We start from the raw sequence: 20,128 nt of genomic DNA on the forward strand, positions 1-20,128 counted from the left end.
TATCACTACTGCGTGGTGCACGTTCAAGACCCCAGGCTAGCGGTTGTACTGCACTGGCTAAATTGCTCATCTACAGCGTGTGACTCGTCGCAACTTTAAATGGCTGATCAACTACCCGCTGTATAAATATCCCCACAACCCAATCAATATTAGACTCTGCATTCGGTGCAGAACGTAGTTTTCTTCCTGCTCTGGACAGTGACAATAAATTTCAGGGATGTATTTACGCCCACAAAATTGTATTTAGTTACAATTGTATTTGAAATACCCACGTTTTAGTATTTAAATACACACGTCAAATGCATTACCCAATTCGTAATTAAATGCAAAATACAGAAAGTATTTAAAATACGTATTTCAAATACTTGTATTTGAAATACTGCTTATTCCTGAGGATAGGTTACATGGCACGAAGCTACGTGAAGTAATTTTTCCCGCTAAATTTGGCAGGAAAACTGATGTGTCGGTCGCGTGACGTTCCGTTTTCGGTGTAAACCGAAGAAATATAAATAAGTAAACGTACACCGAATTCATAAATAATGAGCAGTGCTTGCTGATGGGCTGATGAGCTCTCTTCGGGATATTTCTACTTCGTGGTAGAGGCTTAGACAATGACCATTTTGGGTGGTTAAACTTTTATTCTCTAGTGATCGGGCTTTGCGTGCAAGCTCCCGTTCCATCGGAGGTAGGGGTTGAATTGTACCCACTGTCCGAAGTGTCCCCCAATGTCTCATTTTGCGAGAAGGACATTTTCAAAATTCCTGTCAGAATCAATATGGAGATTCACGCACTACAACAGCATTTTCGTTATTACATGACGTATGCAGTGCTTTGGAATGCGGTACTATTATTATTGTAGTGCCCGCATTTCACTTACTGGTCGGCTTCTTCAGTTGCTTAAACACCGCCTGCACTTCGCATCGTCAGCTTGCCAGTTTTGAGCGTACGAAAGGGCGTCATCGAGCGCTCATAGTAAATGGTGAGAAGTCGTTCCGAAACCCGACTGTTATAATACAAAAAATGACGGACGGGCATTATTGCAGAAAACGCCCAAAAACATATGAGCATTTATTACAATCATATAAAGTAATATTGCGATCTCAACTAGCAGTGTTCACCCTGGGTAGAGCACATGCCATTTATGCATCATCTGCACGTGTTTCGTCATTTTTTTAGTTATGTACACGCGACTCTGACAACAATGCTATTTTACAAATTTATCTCGTTAAATCTTAGGCCCAAGGCCTATATTGTGGATTGTCGCCTTTCATACTGCAGTTGCACATCCCCCTCGCTGACACAACAAATCCCGGACAGAAGCTCGCCAGTTGTTTCACAGACTTGGAAAAGCTCACCTTGAATTAATTTTTTATTCAAAGTGGTTCTTATCAGTTCAGTGTTTGTTTGATTAAGTGAATTTTGGTTTCCTATGTGCTGGAAATGAGTTTAACATTTTAGAGAAGTTGTGAAACCAAGGCCACATGCCTGTTTTGCAAGAGTATAGGAAGATCCTGACCAAGAGAGTTAGAGCCTTGCCTTCCCCTAGTTTGCGTTCAGGTGATTCTACAGTGCACAAGGTAGGTGGGGTTTATAAATTATATCTCAGTGTTATTGAATATTTCTGCATGCCCATATATTTTTAATATTTTTTTTTTATTTACACATACTGCAACCTCTGTAAGATCATTGCAGGAGTGGAGAATACAGAAACAAATTAACATTCAAACAATGCAACATGCCCTTGAACATAACAGAAATGAAAACGATGACGTCATGCTTTACTGAAAAGAATAGGCAGGCTCTGTTCGCTGTTTTCTTGAGGCCGTGGGAAAAATTGTGGGTGTAAGGGACGATGACTGGTCTTCTTGTCCTGTCTCTGTGTGTTTGCTTGACACAGTTCTCTTGGTTCATTTCTTTAAGAATAGTTTCGACCACTCACACCAATAGGAACACAGAACACTGCTGACTTCAGTCTTGCAATTTGCCCGTCGAAACACATTTGTATGGAATGCGAGCACGACTTTGCGATTGAGCTCTTAAGGCATGACCGCACTATGCCTTTTTTCACGAGTTTTGAGTGCGCGGAGTTGAAGGGGAGGAGTGGTTTTTTACCCCTGGTTTCATAGAACCAGCACACGTGGTAAGGTAGCACTACCAGTCGGAGATCCAAGAATCTTAGAGATCCTTCGACCGGCAACTCGTGGGTGATTTCTAGGAAACTCATGCAGTCGTTAAATGCCGAGAGGACGTTGTCCACCGAGCTTGAACAATTGTTTTCATCGGTGGCTAAAAAAATTAAAAAATCGTCCACGTATCTAAACACGCGCACTACTTTTGTGCCATCTGACTTCTGTTGTAGAATCCTATCGATATGTACGAGATGCACTCCGCGCACTCAAAACTCGTAAAAAGAGGCACGGTCATGCCTTAAGAGCTCAATCGCAACGTTGTGCTCGCATTCCATACAAAAGAGTTTCGACGGGCAAATAGACCCTTTCCGGAATTCAGTGCCATCTGGTGACTAAAATGGCAGCTTATCTTTTACTATGCTAATGGCGGCAATGAACCTGTGGTCTGCAGTATTTAATGGGGCACCGTCACTTAAATGTCAACGGTAAACGAGAATGCGCACTTCACTACAATTATTTTTCAATCTTTCTTAGTGTCGATGGCGAACCAAATGCAGCCAGTCGGAACGAAGCGCCAACCCATATAGACGCCTTGATTGAGTCCTATACATCAAGCTGCTTTGAAGCCCAGTGAGTGCTACTAACAGATTGACTGGGACCGAGTTAGGAATGAACGCTTACGCAGCTCTTGCGTCCAATTCCTGCTTTACGTCGCGCTAACGTCGAGAATGTAAAGGCATCGAATCATCTGCTTAAGAGCATCTTCAACTTCTTCCTTCATCTGTAAACAGAAGGCCGCCATTAGTATAGCTCATATGCCGTTTTCAGATGATGATGATAGTGATCAAAGTGGCCAGACTGAATTCCGGAAAGGGTCTATTGCAAGACTGAAGTCACCAGGGTACCCTGTGTTCTTATTGGTGTCAGTGGTCGAAACTCTTCTTAAAAAAACGAAGCAAGAAAGCTGTGTCAAACAAACACACAGAGACAGGACAAGAAGACCAGTCATCGTCCCTTACATCCAGAATAGGCAGAACCGCGCTAATAAAATCACCATAGGCAAGAGTACGAATTTCCCCATCAATATTATTCCAGATTTCAATACTATCCCAATCACCATAGAGTTGGCAGTCATCGGCCAATGGCTGGCAATGGTCCTTGGCCAAGTGGCCAGGGACTGGCCGGTGACTGGCCTTTACCTGGCCAATGGCCACTGGCCATCAGCCATCGGCCAAGCATTGGCCAATGAATGGCCACTCTCGGGTCACTGGCCAAAAGACATCCAAGTTTTGGATTTTGGCCATGGTTTGGCCAAAATCCGTGCTGCTTGGGATGTGGAAAAAACGAATATTTAAAGAAGTTGGTATGAGACTGAAAAGGAACGCTATTTAATGAATGAGATCGTTTGGTGCGTAAACTAGTAGAGAATGGTATATATTTACTTCGCTCTATTCCACAGTCCTCATTAACAATTCTGTGCAACATTATAATTCTATCAACTGTTCGCCTTCTAGGCAAAGGCTCCAGCTCCAGAGATGAAACAGCCGAGGAGGGCGACAAATTATGGTCATACCTATTTAAAATAAATCTTACAGTCTTGGCCTGGATATATTCAATGAGATTAAGGTCTTTCTTAAAATAAGGATCCCAAGCAACAGATCCATACTCCAAGTACGGTCTTATGAGTACAGAGTTTAACTTCTTTAGTAAAGCAAGAGCGCGTTTACCATAACCTAATTTTTTCAAAGGCGCGAGAACAAATAATGTTGACGTGCTTGTCACATTTGAGGTTGGACGTGAAGAAAACACCTAAATATTTGAACTCCGTAACTTTCATCATCGATGCCATAGCTAAAAACTAAAGGGCTTCCTTATTCGTAAATCTCATAAACACAGTCTTATCAAAGTTAATATCTATTTGGCATTTCCTGCTCCGATTAAAAAAAAAAAAAGATAAAGGATTCGTTAAGTAACAGATTATTTATTTCATTTATTTATTTCAGTACCTTCAAGGCCCAGGGGGCGTTACAGAAGGGAGTGGTGGAAAACATAAAAACAAACAACAGGTAGTAAATACAGAAATTGAAACAGAGAATGAAAAATGCAGACAACGCCGGTTATTAAGAAAGTACATAACACTCAATGGCGGATCTGAAAGTGAAATCGTCCGTAATCATTGCGATGGAGGCGGGCAGGTGGTTCCATCCGTTTTCTAGTCCTTGGGATAAATGAATCGAAAAACAAGTTAGTGCGACAATGTGGCACGCCTGCTTTGTTATGGTGGTCCGAACGAGATGAGACGTATGATGGCTCTGAAAAAAGTTCAGATTTGAGGTGCGGGTTATAATAATATATTTTATGAAATAGCGTGAGTCGCGATATTTTTCTGCGCAGAGAGAGGTTCGGAAGGTTCAAGGTTGCCTTCATAGAGGATACACTAGATGAACGGGAGTAGTTCGACAAGACAAAACGCGCGCTGCGATTCTGTATCGATTCTAAGTTATTAGTAAGAAATTCCAGGCCTGGGTCCCACACCGAAGATGCGTACCCCAGTTTAGAGCGGACGAGAGTTTTGTAGAGGAGAAGCTTTAAAGATGATGGTGCCATAGAAAAGTTACGACGCAAATATCCAAGCATGCGGTTCGCGTTATTTACTATACACCAACTCATGTTTACAAACAAACCGGAGCGCCCCTAGCGGACGGCACCGGCGCCGCGCATGCGCGGTGGATGGTGGGCAAGAAGCCCGCCGTCGCCCATAAACAAACCATTGAATTGCGTTGTTGTCGGCGTCGGTGGGAGTCCCCGTGCTCTTTTTCGCGTTGGAATTGTTGATGCTACGTCCTCCTAACAATGTCTGACTATTTGAGCGGCTTCAGCAAAACTAACGAGGCAAAACTTTGCGTGAATAATGTGACGTGCGCCGATTCATTTCACGTGGACGCCGCAGAATGGGCGCTAAAGCCTGACTCCCACGATGAAATTCTGCTCGCTGTTTTCAGACGCGACGTTGCTCGGACTGCGAAAGCGTGGACCGTAGCTGAGATGGTGGACGTCGATACTGAAAACCGCAAGTAGAATCGGGCATTACAAGTCGGTGATGCCACTGGTAACAATAATGATAAACATCTTGTATCTATTTACATTTAGCCTACTTACCCCAAGTGTTTTGAGGCCTGCACTTAGTTCTTATCGCAATTACCGGGTCAACGTTTGGTTTCCGGGCCGCTGTCGTTTGAACGAGCTGACGACAAAAAGCAGCCAAGTTTGAAAGAGCAGACGACAGTACGGGCAAGAAGCACCGCGTCCCGCGTCAAGAAACCACTCGAATGTCACGTAGTCGGCGTCTGTGTGAGTCTGCCTACTCTTTTTCGCGTTGGAATTGTCGATTCTACGTCCTCATCGCAATGTCTTACCACTTTAATCGCTTAAGCGAAATTATCAAACTTTCCGTAAATAATTTGACGTGCGGCGATTCATTCGCATGAACGCCGCAGGATGGACGCCAGAACCATGATGAGATTCTTCCAGCTATTTTCGGTAACGACGTCGCTCGTGTTGCAAAAGTGTAGAAGGTAGCGGCGATGATCGACGTCGATTCTGAAAATCGGAAGCGGGAACAGACCAAGCGTAACAATTGTCGGTGATGACCACCGGTACCAATGATCAACATATTGTATCTACTTTTTACACCGAGCCTACTTAAGTCTTTTGAGGTCTGCAATTACTTCTTATTGCAATCATCGGGGCAAAGTTTGGTCTACGGGCCGCTTTTGTTTGAACAAGCAGACGACAAAAAGCAGACGTTTGAAAGAACAGACAAAAGTTCGAACGATCAGGCGGCCGTGTGAATTTGAAGACGCACTGAACCCGTGGGTGGTTCGGAAACTTGGAGGTTTTCTCTCGTTTATGTTGGAACAAAGGAAATACATCTGGCGACCACAAAGTGTTGCCCGCGGACGCAATCGTAGTTCGACAGCGTCTGGTTTGCCCTTTTCACGGCTACTATCCACGTTCTCGGACGAACGGAGGGGCAAAAACACATGAAACCTGATCTTCAAACCTTTCCAGACTCTCTTGGTACAACCCCCGTCGCAGAATTTTGACGAAAAAGCAGGTTTTTTGTCTCGTTTCTTCCAAGGGAACACAGGAATGCATGTCTGGCACGGCGACTTCTGCCCACCACCACATACCGGAAGTGCGTCCGCCGCGCCACCACTGCGGCGTGACGTAGGAGAGTTGAGTTAGTGTATATGTTTAACATGCATTTGCCAAGACAGATTAGCTGTTATGTGAACCCCTAGGTATTTGTATGACGTTACTTGTTCAAAACGTGTATGACGTGTATGACGTGTATGACCAAAACGTGTATGACGTGTTGAAAGTTGATAATCGTAAATGTTGCCACAAACGGTCTGACGCGCAATCCTCATTACTTTACACTTGTTAGTATTTAGACGCATTTTCCAGATATCACACCAATTAGAGATTTTGTTAAGGTCAGACTGAAGCACATAGGAATCGGAACTAGTAGAAATGACTCGAAAAATGACGCAGTCGTCAGCAAACAACTTGATGGATGAGTTGATAGAGTTAGGAAGGTCATTAATGTAGATGAGAAAGAGAAGAGGGCCAAGCACAGACCCTTGCGGCACACCTGAAGTGACGGGGGACGAGGATGATTTGAAGTCGTTAGCAACTACAAATTGGGTTCTGTTAGACAAGAACCTTTCAATCCATGCGAGAATGTTAGGGTCAATATTTAATCTGCTTAATTTCAAACAAAGTAGCTGATGAGATACGAGGTCGAAAGCTTGAGAAAAGTCCAGAAATACGCAGTCAACATGAGATGCATTATCTAAAGCAGCAAAAAGTTCATGTGTAAATAAAATGAGTTGTGTCTCACAGGAGAACGTCTTACGAAAGCCGTGCTGGCATGATGCAAAAAATGCATTACTTTCAAGAAAACTAACAAGGTTAGAATAAATTATATGCTCTAGGATTTTACAAGGAACACTAGTTAAAGATATAGGTCTGTAGTTAAGGGTAGAATGCGAAATTCCTGATTTAAACGAGGGTACCACCTTGCCCACCTTCCAATCGCCGGGCACAATGCAGGTATCTAGGGACTGTGAAAAAGTTTCGACAAAATTATGGAGGAATATACTTCGGTGTTCTTCAGGAACTTTGAGTTCATATCATCGGGTCCACATGACGAAGACACTTTTAAATTTCGGATTAAATGCATCACACCAACCCAGTCAATCAGCACAGGATCCATAGGAAAAACGCTCGAATCAGCAACATCAGGAAGACAAACGGAGGGTAGATTCAAGAACGACATTGCAAACACTTCATTAAACACAGAGCAGCAATCAGACTGAGAAATAGTCACACCATTGTCGTTGTTTAGATATATCTTATTTTGTTTCGGACCACCAACGACGTTCCACAGCTTTTTAGCGTTGTTTATCAGAAACGAAGGAAGTGTGTTATGAAAGAAAACCCTCTTAGCTTCTTTCACTGCGCTTTTAAACAGAGCTGTAAATTGACGATAAGCACACCAGTTGACATCACTCTGACTCTGTTAAACTTTGCGATATAATCGCTTTTTTCTTATTTAAAAGACGCTTTAATGGAACGTTGAACCAAGCGGCTCGATGCTTGCATGAGATTACGCGTAAAGGTATGTATTTTTGTACTAAATAATTGACCTTGTTCCTAAAAAGATACCAATTAGTTTCGATAGTGCGTTCCGAAAAATCCAGCATGTATTCATCTAAAAACACTTCAAGCTCTCTGTTTATGGATTGATAGTCGGCCTTGTTGTAGTCCCTAATATACTTTGGCTTACTGACTGAACAATGAACAGATTCTTTAAGAGTGCAATTAATAAAACAATGATCACTTAGACGGGGCAAGTAGGATATTGAGTTAATCAAGTCAGGAGATGTTGTCAAAATGAGATCAAGCATATTGGCACTCGATAATGAAGTTCGTGTAGGCTCCGTTACCATTTGGGAAAAATTAAAATCAGAGCAAAGGTTTACAAATGCCGTAGATTCACTATGTGACTCGGAAACAACCGGGCATGAATTATTCCAAAGTATTTTCGGAAAGTTGAAGTTCCCTATCAAAAATATAGGCGAATGAGGGTACCTTACGACAGTATTATTTAACAGGTCATGAAGGTCATTACAAAAAGTGGAGGATGCATTTGGTGGCCGATAACAGGCGCAGAAAATCACGTCACGGTGGTTAATACGTATACCTGCGCAAACCATCTCTAAACACGAAACAACGGGGACATAAAAAGATTGTATATGATCAGCAATACCGATTAGGACACCTCCTCCTGACCTTGTACCGCGATCACAGCGGTAGATATTAAACGACTTTTCACACTCAAATACTTCAGTGTTAGAAATCTTGGCAGATAACCACGTTTCTGTCAGTACGACGACATCAGCACTACAAGTATCAATAAGGGACGACAAATCATCACGCTTGTTTACAACGCTCCGAATGTTTGAAAAAAGAAAGCAGATATCACGGAAAGGATTCCGTGCACGAGGTGATTGTTATGTCGAATACGATTCAGGCTCGTTTGGCACAGTTTCAACATGACTAGCGCGATCAGGTTCATCATTGTGAGAAAGCATTTCACAAACACTGTCAGATGACGAAAGATAAACGCAACACCTCTTGTTAATAAATAACTTATCGTACCGAATTGAAAACTGCTGACCGCTAGCCTTGCCGTATTCAGTTAGTTTCCTGCGTGAAGTGCGAGTAGCTATGCAAAAGTCGTCGCTGAAACTGATACCGGCAACTTTCAGTTTTGATCTCGCCGCAAATATAGCATCTTTGACCTTAAAACTGGAAAATTTAGCGATCACTGGACGACACTTGTTTGGTAGGTACTTGCCCAATCTATGAGCTCGTGCAATCGACTCTTCAGAAAGCTGCATGTTCAGCGTGGACGAAAGGACTGCACGGACACGTTTTTCTGCATCAGGCCACGACTCTGAGGGTACGTCGGGAAAACCGTGAAACAGCAAATTTTCTCGCCGCGATCTGTCCTCGATTTTGTCTAAACGACGTGCAAGATTAGCTGTCTCAGAGCGTACAGCAACAGATACAGTGCTGGCAATGTCTTGCTCAGTGCAGCCCTCTGAGGCAGCTATCTTTTGCTCAACAGTTGTTAGCCGCTCATTGATGCCGGTTATTTGTTTTTCCAGATTTATTTGAAATTGTTTAACTTCACTAAGTTGCGAGAGGACCTCGGAGTGATTTTTATCCATTTTCGCCGACAGTTCTTTCAAAAAGAATGTTACGTCGTTGGATTTCGCGACAGAGACCCCCCTTATTAGGCCCGGGATTTAGTTCAATGTCCCCACCCAAAAGTAGCAGCTTCGTAACATACAGGCATTCACAAGCAGTGTTAAGAAAAACGGTTGGGCATGGAAAGAGCAGCAGATTCACATTGTTTGTTCGCTTGCAATGCAAAGAAGAGCTTGTACTAGCCTGCACAAGAAAGCAGAACATGATTTGGTGCGTCTGCATGGCTGCCGCTCTTTCATGCCCACTGGCGAAACAGGTCGACGGCACTTGCTTTAAAGGCCGCTGGAAACTTGATGTCTGTGCCGATGGAATCGATGAAGCTGAAGATGGTGACGTAACGCAGGCGGAGCCAACAAATGAAGACACTGGACAACGTTGACTTGTCTGCGATGAGTGATCCATGAGATTTGACGAACTCGCTGACGCACCACGCCGAAAAGGAGGGAGGCACGTGCCGTTCCCCGAGAAAATCTGCACAAGAAAGCAGAACATGATTTGGTGCGTCTGCATGGCTGCCGCTCTTTCATGCCCATTGATCATTAGGAGACGAAATGTCATTGTACAGAATGCAGTCATCTGCGTAAATACGAATTTTAACGGGTATATTTTCTACGGCATCATTTATATATGAAATAAATAATAGGCCCTAACCCCGAACCCTGAGGTACATCTGAGCTAAACGAAGCTTCCGAATAGAAGGCATTCAGAAATAAAACAAACTGCGACCTGCAATTCAAATAATCTGAAATACAGTCAAGCAGAAGGGAGTTTCTAAGAATTGCTTTTCACTTCAAAAGAAGCTTGGTGTAGTATCTTGCGAAGCGCATCGCGTATGACGTCACATTGATAGTGCGTCGCTTATCTCTATATAAGCGCTGGGAGCCGTATGCTCCGTGTTCTTTTGGTTACGCACTGGCGTGCTGAATAAACCGTCTACGTTGGTCGTCACTCTGGTTCTGCCTCGTCGCTCGCGGCTACAACATACTGGCGACGAGGATGGGATAAAGGATTCCGCCGGGTTGCAAGAAGCCACTAGCGGCGGTCCCGGAGCAGGCTGCGAAGAGACTGGCAGGATGGCGACGATTGGAAGGTTCGACCAGTTCATCGAGGACGGCGGCGAAGACTTCGAGTCCTACGTGGAGAGGTTCGAACACTTCCTGAAAGCCTCGAAGGTGAGCGACGACCTGACGGTGTCAGTGTTCATAACGGCAATTGGAAAGAAAACCTACAAAACTCTAAAAACTTTGCTGGAACCGGAAAAGCCGGAAAACAAGACATATGCACAGCTAGTGCAGACCCTGCGAGGGCACTACGTACCAAAGCCATCTGTCATTGCAGAGCGGTTCAGATTTAACCGTCGCTTCCAGCAAGAAGGCGAAACGGTGGCAGCTTTCGCGGTAGAGCTGAAGCGGTTGGCGGCGTCCTGCGACTTTGGGGCGTTTCTGGACGAGGCTCTTCGCGACCGTTTCGTGGCCGGGCTCTGTGACAGAGGAACTCAAGCTGAGTTGCTGAAGAAGAGCAAGTTAACGTTTAAAACGCCTGCGATATCGCAAGGAGTATCGAGTTGGCCAGCCAGGAAAGCCGGGATTTGCAGCCCAGCGTGGGGCAAGAGACCGTCAGCGCTCTTCGCCACAAGCCAGACAGCGGGAAACGCCCACCGCGCCGGAGGGAGGTACCGGCTACAGTACCCGCAGGGGCAAGAGCGACGAAATCGCCGGACTGTTTCCGATGCGGTTCAGCGCATGAAACGTCTAGTTGCAAATTTCGCAAGTATCGTTGTCATTTTTGTAAACGTGTTGGACACTTAGCGAAAATGTGCAAGGATAAAAGCAGAGACGCTGCGAACGCAATAGCTGAGGACAGTGACGGGGGTGAACTGGTGTTGCACAATATCTACTCCTGTGAGGGGCACACCGGACTTTACGAAATTTGCCTGAAAATTGAGCAGAGAAATGTCCGCATGCAGATTGACACGGGGGCATCCGTATCAATATTACCAGAGGCACTGTATAAGAAATACTGGCCCAGTCTACCGAAAGAGCCATGCAGTCTAAAGCTAAAAACTTACGGGGGTACTCCACTCTCGGTAACGGGGAAGCTAACCGTTTCGGTAGAGCACAACGGTCGGCGTAAGCAGCTCCCGTTAATTGTCGTGAAGACAAACGAGAATACCAACACGGTGCTGTTGGGACGTGACTGGCTGGCGGCCCTTTAGTTGGACTGGTCTAGTGTGCATGGGGTTTGCTTGGACAAGGTAACGGCGTTGCTTGAAAAGTACGCTAAGCTTTTTGAGCCTACCCTTTTGGCCTAATCAAGAACAGTGCAATTAAATTAGTGCTTAAAGAGGGTAGTACACCAGTCTTTTGTAAAGCGCGTTCGGTTCCATTTGCGGTTCGGGAAGCAGTGTCGTCCGAATTGCAGAATCTCGTAAAAACAGGGGTGTGAGTACCTGTTCAGAAAAGTGAATGGGCGACTCCACTAGTAGTCGTGCCTAAACCGAACAACCAGGTCAGAGTGTGTGGTGACTTCAAAGTGACGCTAAACCCATGCCTTAGAACGGATCATTACCCCCTTCCCGTCATGGACGATCTGTTTGCAAAAATCGCCGGGTGCAAATATTTTACTGTGCTTGATCTATCTACGGCATATCAGCAGCTGGAATTGCATCCGCAGGCGCAGTCACTAGTCGTGGTCAACACACACTTGGGGTTGTTCAGGTACACGCGTTTACCCTATGGCATAACGAGTGCACCTTCGATATTTCAGGCAGTCATGGATGACGTGTTAAAAGGGCTGGATCGCGTAGCGTGCTATCTGGACGACGTGCTGGTAGCTGGAGCTACGTTTGATGAGTGTTTCCAAAAGGTGGAAAGTGTTCTGTCACGGTTTCAGGACAGGGGCATACGGTTAAAGAAAGAAAAATGCAGGTTCTTTCAAACGTCGGTCTCGTACTTGGGGCACGTTCTTGATGAAAAGGGCATACGCCCGTCAGATGAAAAAGTAAAGGCAATAATGGAGGCGCCGTCACCAAAGGATGAATCACAGTTGCGGGCCTACCTGGGGTTGCTTAACTTCTATGGGAAGTTCGTTCCTAACATGGCCGCGAAGCTAAGGCCTTTGTATGACGTAGTAAACCAGGAAAAAGGTTTCAAGTGGTCACTTCAGGCAGAACAAGCATTTCAGCAAAGTAAAACGTGGCTAACGGGCGAGAATGTTTTGACATACTACGACCAACAAAAAGAGATTGGGCTTGTGTGTGACGCGTCAGCGTATGGCGTAGGCGCCATTCTGTTTCATAAGAATGGTAAAAATGAAAAGCCAATTGCATACGCGTCTAGGGCACTGCGCAAAGCAGAGCAAGGGTACGCTCACATCGAAAAAGAGGCTCTCGCCGTTGTCTATGGGCTCAAGAAATTTCACAAGTACCTGTTTGGGCGTAGTTTCGTCATTTATTCAGATCACCAGCCATTAGCTAGCCTTCTGGCGCACGGCAAGCCTGTTCCAGTGATGTCAGCGGCACGCATGCAACGCTGGGCTTTGTTGCTAGCGGCATACGATTACAAATGGGTGTATCGTAAAGGCAGCGATATTGGAAACGCTGTCGCGGTTGCCGTTGCCGAATGATAAGGATGTTTCAGATTATGTACATTTTCTTCTCAGTTGTCGATGAACTTCCCTTGTCTGCTGACGCGATCCAAAAGGGAACGAGCACTGATAGGGTGTTATCGAAAGTGTTGATGTACACGAGGAGTGGCTGGCCTACGCGTGTAACGGACAGTGAATTGTCCCCGTACTTCGTCCGCCGGCATGAGCTGTCCGTAGATCAGCAGTGCGTTACGTGGGGAAATCGTGTGATTGTCCCTCGCCGCTTGCGCAAACAAGTATTAGCGCTTATGCACGAAGGTCACCCCGGAGTTACGCGCATGAAAATGCTCGCGCGTAGCTATGTCTGGTGGCCTCAGTTAACACAAGACATTGGATGTGTTGTTAAAAGTTGCAGTACCTGTCAGTTGACGCAAAGCGTTTCACCGAAGGCCCCACTACAAACTTGGGGTTGGCCGAGCCGCAGATGGCAACGAATCTACCTGGATTTTGCATTCACAGACAACCAATGGCTTTTGGTGCTGGTGGATGTACACTCCAAATGGGTGGAGGTGTTCGTGATGAGTTCAACAACGGCAGAAAAGACTATTGAAAAGCTTCGGAGTGTGTTCGCAGCGTATGGCCTTCCGGAGGAGGTCGTTACGGACAACGGGCCGCAGTTCACTGCGAAGAACTTCACAGAGTTTCTGCTCAGGAACGGAGTGCGTCATACCAGGACACCTCCGTACCATCCGGCATCACATGGAACTGCCGAGAGATGCGTCCAGACGGTCAAACGGGATCTTCTGCGACAGCTTCTCGACGAAGACTCTTTGGGCGTCAGGAAGACCCTACAACACCGTATAGACCAGTTTCTATTCAGGTACCGGAACACCCCCACCACGACAGCGGGGCAAACGCCTGCTGAACTGTTCCTGTCGTGGAAGCCCCGCACCCGCCTGACCCTGCTACAGCCAGATCTGGAGAGACGTATAGCAGATCGTTTCTCCAAGATCAAGAGCCAAGCTGACGACAGAAGAGGGCCGTGGAGGTCATTCGAAGAGGGCATAGTTCAAGGCCTTCGTCCGGGGGAGGCAAAGTGGCTACCTGGGGTCATCGAGAAAAGGTGCAGTGCCGTTACGTACATTGTGCGTGTGGGACGCGGGACCAGGTTTGTGCATGCAGAAAATTTACGTCCTCGTTATTTTGAAAGTGACGAACAAGGGTCCCGGGAGCCTTCATGTGTGGTACCCAGTTCGATTCCAGACCGTGTGCCGGAGGCGTCTGCTACGAGTCCTCCTCTTCCTGCGTTGGAGTCTCCGAAAGCGGCTGCAGCACCGCCAGAGCCACCCGAAGACTCAGCCCCCTTGGGTCAGCGGAATGCAAGTCCCCGCCAAGGTTCCGCACCGCAGTCCCCTCTCCGAGAACCGGCCTCTCCTCAAGGGGCACAGACTCTGCGACGCAGTGCTCGTGCAAGAAAACCTCCCGATGGGCCTCCTGCGCTGAAGCTTTGAACAAACTGTGGCGCCCTCGTTTTGGGTAGTACAAGCTCACCTGGTTGGGACTCCCACTTTTGTGGCGTCTTCGCCGTGATTTTATTCGTTCTGTGCAGTGCAGAAGAGCGGAAAAACACCTTTAGGCGTCCGAAATCGGCTAAATTCAACGCCGCAAGAGAATCGAAAGTTCAGAATTCATTCCACCACCGCTAGGGTACGCGTCTCGTATCTCTAAGTGGTGACGTTAGAGCATCTGGCGTCGCGACGTTTTTGTTTTTTCTTCCCCTTTATGTTTCTTTGGGACGCGTGATTTGGCGTTTCTTGGTTCACGCTCTTATCGTCCTAGCTTTGGCCTGTGCTTCGACGGCGTTAAAATTTTTCGTTTTTTTCTATATTCCTCGTTATCGTGTTTCACGCGAGAGCAGGCAAGCTTCTATATGTGTCGCAGTTTGAGTCGCTCAAGTTTGTACTACCCAAAACAAGTCCTAACAAGTCATTTTTCGCAGCGCCTCCTGGGCAACGCAGGATGCCTATTGGTACACCCCTAACATTGTGTAAACAAAATTTCTGGGGAGGAGTGTAGTATCTTGCGAAGCGCATCGCGTATGACGTCACATTGATAGTGCGTCGCTTATCTCTATATAAGCGCTGGGAGCCGTATGCTCCGTGTTCTTTTGGTTACGCACTGGCGTGCTGAATAAACCGTCTACGTTGGTCGTCACTCTAGCTCTGCCTCGTCGCTCGCGGCTACAACACTTGGGATGGGAGACTTTATCAAACACCTTCAAATAGTCAATAAATAGAGTCAACTTGACCTCTTTTATATAATAATGAAGCAATGTCATCAGTAAATCCCAGAAGCTGCGTAGTGGTTGAAAAAAAGACGACGAAAACCGTGTTGGTGAGGACAGAGTAAAGAATTATTTTCAAGATAATTCGAGATATGCTTACACACTGTGTTCGAGGAATTCGCTACAAGAGGATGTAAGAGAAATTGGTCTATAATTCAGAAGACTATGCTTATTACCGGATTTGAAAATGGGAACTATTCTTGCTGATTTCCAAAGTCGAGGAACAATTCCGGGTGAAAGACACTTTTGGAAAATTATAGTTAAATATCTTGATGTCCAGACAGAGGAACGATGCAGAAAAGATTTTGGAATATCATTCGGGCCTTAACCTTTTTTACAGTCAGGTTCACGAGCAAATTAAGCACACCAGAGTCATTAACCTGAATGTCTGTTAAAGGGATACTGAACCAAGGAATTTAGTGTCCATAATAAGTGGCGCACGTTCTTTCCACGAGCTAGCAGCCTCCAGTGTGCGCGAGCACACGCAGCAAAACTGACGTCAGAGACCTCTATTCGCGGTTAAGATGACAGTGAAATGTATGGGCTTCGGGCCAAAAGAGAATAAAGACAAGTTTTTCATCTACACAGTGGTGTCTGGTGTAAGATGTAAGCGATTAATTGGTTCAGCAAGCACGTAGCTTTCACTTGTAGAGATGAAAAGCCTGTCTTTATTCTCCTTTGGCCCTACTTTGGCCCGAAGCCCATGCATTTCACTGTCCTCTTAACCGCGAATGGAAGTCTTCGACGTCATTTTCGTTGCGTGTGCTCGCGCACACCGGCGGCTGCTGGCTCGTGGAAGGAACGTGCGCCACCTATTATGGGCAGTAAAATCTTTCGTTCAGTATCCCTTTAACGGTGGACATGATGTAGTGGGACAAAAACTAGGTTCGCAGCCGTTATCCAGAGTATAAACAGACGTAAAATATTCATTAAGGCTGCGGTCCCACCGCAGCCATCTTGAACAAGGCGTTAGTTCAACCAATAGATGGCGACACGTACCCGTGGGGTGGCCGAAACATTGGTTAACAGTGGGATGGCTCGAGCACCATCACGTTCCCCTCGTGGCCTTGCTCGCGCCGCTGCCAGCTGTGCTCAGCTAGCTTAAGTAGCGTGGCCCATCAAACGGATGTATCCGAGAATGTCAGGCTGGGTATAAATTGTTCTCTGATATAGGAAGATGCGGTTCGGCGGTTGTAACGGGCTTTCGCTATAAATCTTACCAAGAAGGAATCAAATGTTGATTGACGTGTCAATATTCTATCAATGAAAATTTCTTCTGCAGGAATGCACGCTCAGTACACTCAATCTTCCAAGACACCGTGGAAGCGGACGTCTAGTGAGCGGCTTCGCGATTTACGGTACTTACCTCACCATTTTAATGACGACTAAAATAACGTCACGATATATTGTGTTTCATGGGATTCGGAAGATGTTGTAAAGGTTGTTACATTACAGGGGGGGGGGGGGGGGTTCCCAGAAAACAAACGCCGTTGCAATATGTTCGGAAGTACCGACACACATAATGTTGTAAGTGCAGCTTAGGAGGAATATGATGAAAACCATTAGAAGAAATAGGGAGGCGTTTATTTGCAATGATGACGCTATGAATGAATGGCGCTTAGCGACGGCAAGTTATGAGCGTTCGGGAATTTATAGACACTTTGCAGCAGCTGTGCATGGACGCCGCCATAACTGACCTTCAGTTTTTGTTTCCTCTTATTTCGTTTTTTTCACTTCATAAATACCATAGCAGGCTGCAGGTTTTTTCCACATTAGATTCAACTGTGTCCTTTTCTAAAGCATCGGCCTTTGTAGAGGATCGTGAACTACCAGTTCAGTTGCTCGGCATCTCGGTAAGACAAGAGAAGGTCAGCAATGGCGGCTGTAATTTGGCGCGTGTGTAAAGCGTCTATAAATTCACGTGATTGCTAACTATGGACATGCATTTTTGTCGGGAGATGGTGTTGCGGTGATGACCTGATATCGGACGACTCGTGGCAGACGAACAAGCAAGTTTCGTCTCAGCGAATGGTAAGTGTCCAGTGTCAAGCACAACACGTGGCTACCGACGTTGTCGACGTTTCGAACACTTACCGCTTTCGACAAAAGTCCTGGCACCTAGGCTAACTTTCTGGAAAGACTCGAAGTCTTCCTTGAGTCCAACGCCATCATGAACAGTAACTGAAAACGATCCACTATTCAGTCGGTGGGTGGCGAAACGTATCCACACCTGCGGAGTCATGGTCGATGCGTACTCTAAGTGGCTCGAAGTTTACACGATGCCTGCCACGACGTCCAAACATGTCATTGACGTTCTACGGTCTCTTTTACCTAGTTTTGCCCTACCGAAAATACTTTTCTCTGATAACGCGCCAAATCTTGCTTCAAACAAAATAAACACGTTTTTGAAGAAAAAAACCGGCATCAGGCATCACATTAGTGCACCATACCGTCCTGCAACTAACGGGCAAGCAGATCGGATGGTGTGCGAAATGGAAAAAATCCCTTTTGAAGCTTACGGAAGAAGCAGTTCAGTGAAGAATCGCCAGGCTGTTGTTCCAGCAGCACGCGACGGTCTCCTCTTACACGGTAAAAACACCCGCCGAAGAAATTTTCGGTGGACGAAGAGCCACACCCCTATGATACTATGGCTTACAAACGAAGATCGAGAGATTCCCAGATCGAAAGTAATTTCAGTTTATTCGGTCGGACAACTCGTCTACGTAAGGAATTTCAGCGGAAGCCGGTCCTTCCATGTAAAACTTGAGTAGAAAAGGCTCTATGTTGGTTGACCAGAAGGTGTCATCTCTCGTTGGATATCAACGTCCTTGTGTGTAAATATAACTAAATCACAAAACTCTCTTTGTGCATTGTGTAACTGCCCTTGTATTTGATAGTAGAAGCCACGGTGGGTGATTTGGACCTTTCACACCAGGCTCCTTTTTATTATTTTTCGCCTCATACTCCTTTGCGGTTTAAATATGCTTCAAGAATCTTTTGTAACGGGGACACTTTACGTCAATGAGGCCATTTGTTCCAAGTAATCAATCAGGGAATGCTGCTAGAAATCCGTCCCTCTTATTAACGAATAAGCCGCACTTCTGCACAGGGCAGTTTTCCTATTCCACGTACAGTTGTAAAGTAGCATCCTCATTGATTCTACCATATTCTGTAGCGGGAGAAGAAAGTCTTTGGGTACACGATACTTGAAACAAGTATGGCACTGTACGTTGTGGTTCGACACTCACTAATGTCGTCGTCCTTATAGAGCCTCATCATTTAATCATTACCTCGTCACCTCATATTGCTCTTCATCAACAGCAAGTACAATAGGCTACGGCCATATTACAATCCAAGAATTAAAAAATTGAGTCGTTGAGACCTTCAACAAGTTTATTATTTATATAATGTTATTACGTTACATTACCTCGAGACGATCGACGTTCATCGTCGATCTGCAAATACATGTTTGTGTATATAAATATATATATATAAATTATATATATGTATACCCTATTGGAAAACCCCAATATGAACAGCGTATTATGGATATTAGTAAACAGTATATCTTTATTGTATTGCAATACAATATAGACAGTGTATTGGAAAACATTACATTGTATCGTATTACAATAAGGATTTTTCGTGGGATTCCAATATCCATAATACGCTGAAAATATTGGAGTCCAATACCGTATAAACCCTTATTGGATCCCCATGTGTCGTATGGGGATCCAATAAGGGTTTACGATTCCAATATACTCCGCGTATTATGGATATTGGAATCCAATATATTATATCGGCTACCAATAAAACTATATACGAGTTGGAATATCACGTTCAGCGCAACATTTCTCTGCAACGCAGTCTCTTCTTGTGTGTATTTCTGAGTGATAAATTTAAAAAAAAAATGTTGCTGTTGTCAAATTGTGAATAAAGAAGAAAAACACTGGACTTATCCATACCAAATATATTTAACATATTCCTGAACTGGAGGATCTGGTATTTACTGCAAAAGAAAGTTAATTGTTTAAGACTCTCATTAAAAAACTTGATGCTTGAAAACAGAATGTGAAATCCTCACCTTAATGAAAATAGCACCTGCTAGCTGTAGCCATATAGAAACTGCAAAATAAAAATTTGTGATTAGTTCCAGACGAGTAGCAATCCTTCACCAAGCCGGATACATTCAAAATTATGTCTGTGTTTGATTGTGGAAAAATAAGCTTCAATGCCACTGCCACAGGTCACTCTGAGCTCGGTCAATTAAATATACGTATCCGCTCGTCTGGCTTCACTATTCCTGCTCCGCACCTAACTAGAGTATCTGGAATGCTCACCTTTGAGGAAAAACGAACTGGTGCTTGCTTGCTTGTAGGCCGTGGAAACTGGAAGAGAGATTTGCGGTTAGTTGCGTCCAAGTAGCAGTTACTTTGAGTAGCCACGTAAAATACACTAAGTCTGAAAGATTCAAAATTACATGCGCGGGACATAGATATCCCCTTGCGACGTAACTGGGCACGTGTCAATGTCGCCCGCTTGTATTACAGAAAAATAAGCTTCAATGCAGGAGCTCCCAGTCGTTCTGAGCTCCGTCAATTAAACATGCTGTACCGGTCGTATGGCTTCAGTATTCCTGCTTCGGGAATCTGGAATTCTCACCTTTGAAGAAAAGCAAACTGGGACCTGCTGGCTCTTAGACTGTGGAAACTGTCAGAAAGATTTG

The 20,128-nt window shown here is 45.2% G+C and overlaps 1 pseudogene; it reads left to right on the forward strand.

Moving 5' to 3' along the window:
• The first annotated feature begins 10,283 nt into the window (after positions 1–10,283).
• On the forward strand, positions 10,284–11,765 carry LOC115330476 (annotated as a pseudogene).
• The last annotated feature ends 8,363 nt before the right edge of the window (positions 11,766–20,128 follow it).

Source organism: Ixodes scapularis, unplaced genomic scaffold, assembly GCF_016920785.2.
Source record: "Ixodes scapularis isolate PalLabHiFi unplaced genomic scaffold, ASM1692078v2 PGA_scaffold13__105_contigs__length_92229423, whole genome shotgun sequence".
In the NCBI taxonomy this organism is placed as follows: Eukaryota; Metazoa; Arthropoda; class Arachnida; order Ixodida; family Ixodidae; genus Ixodes; species Ixodes scapularis.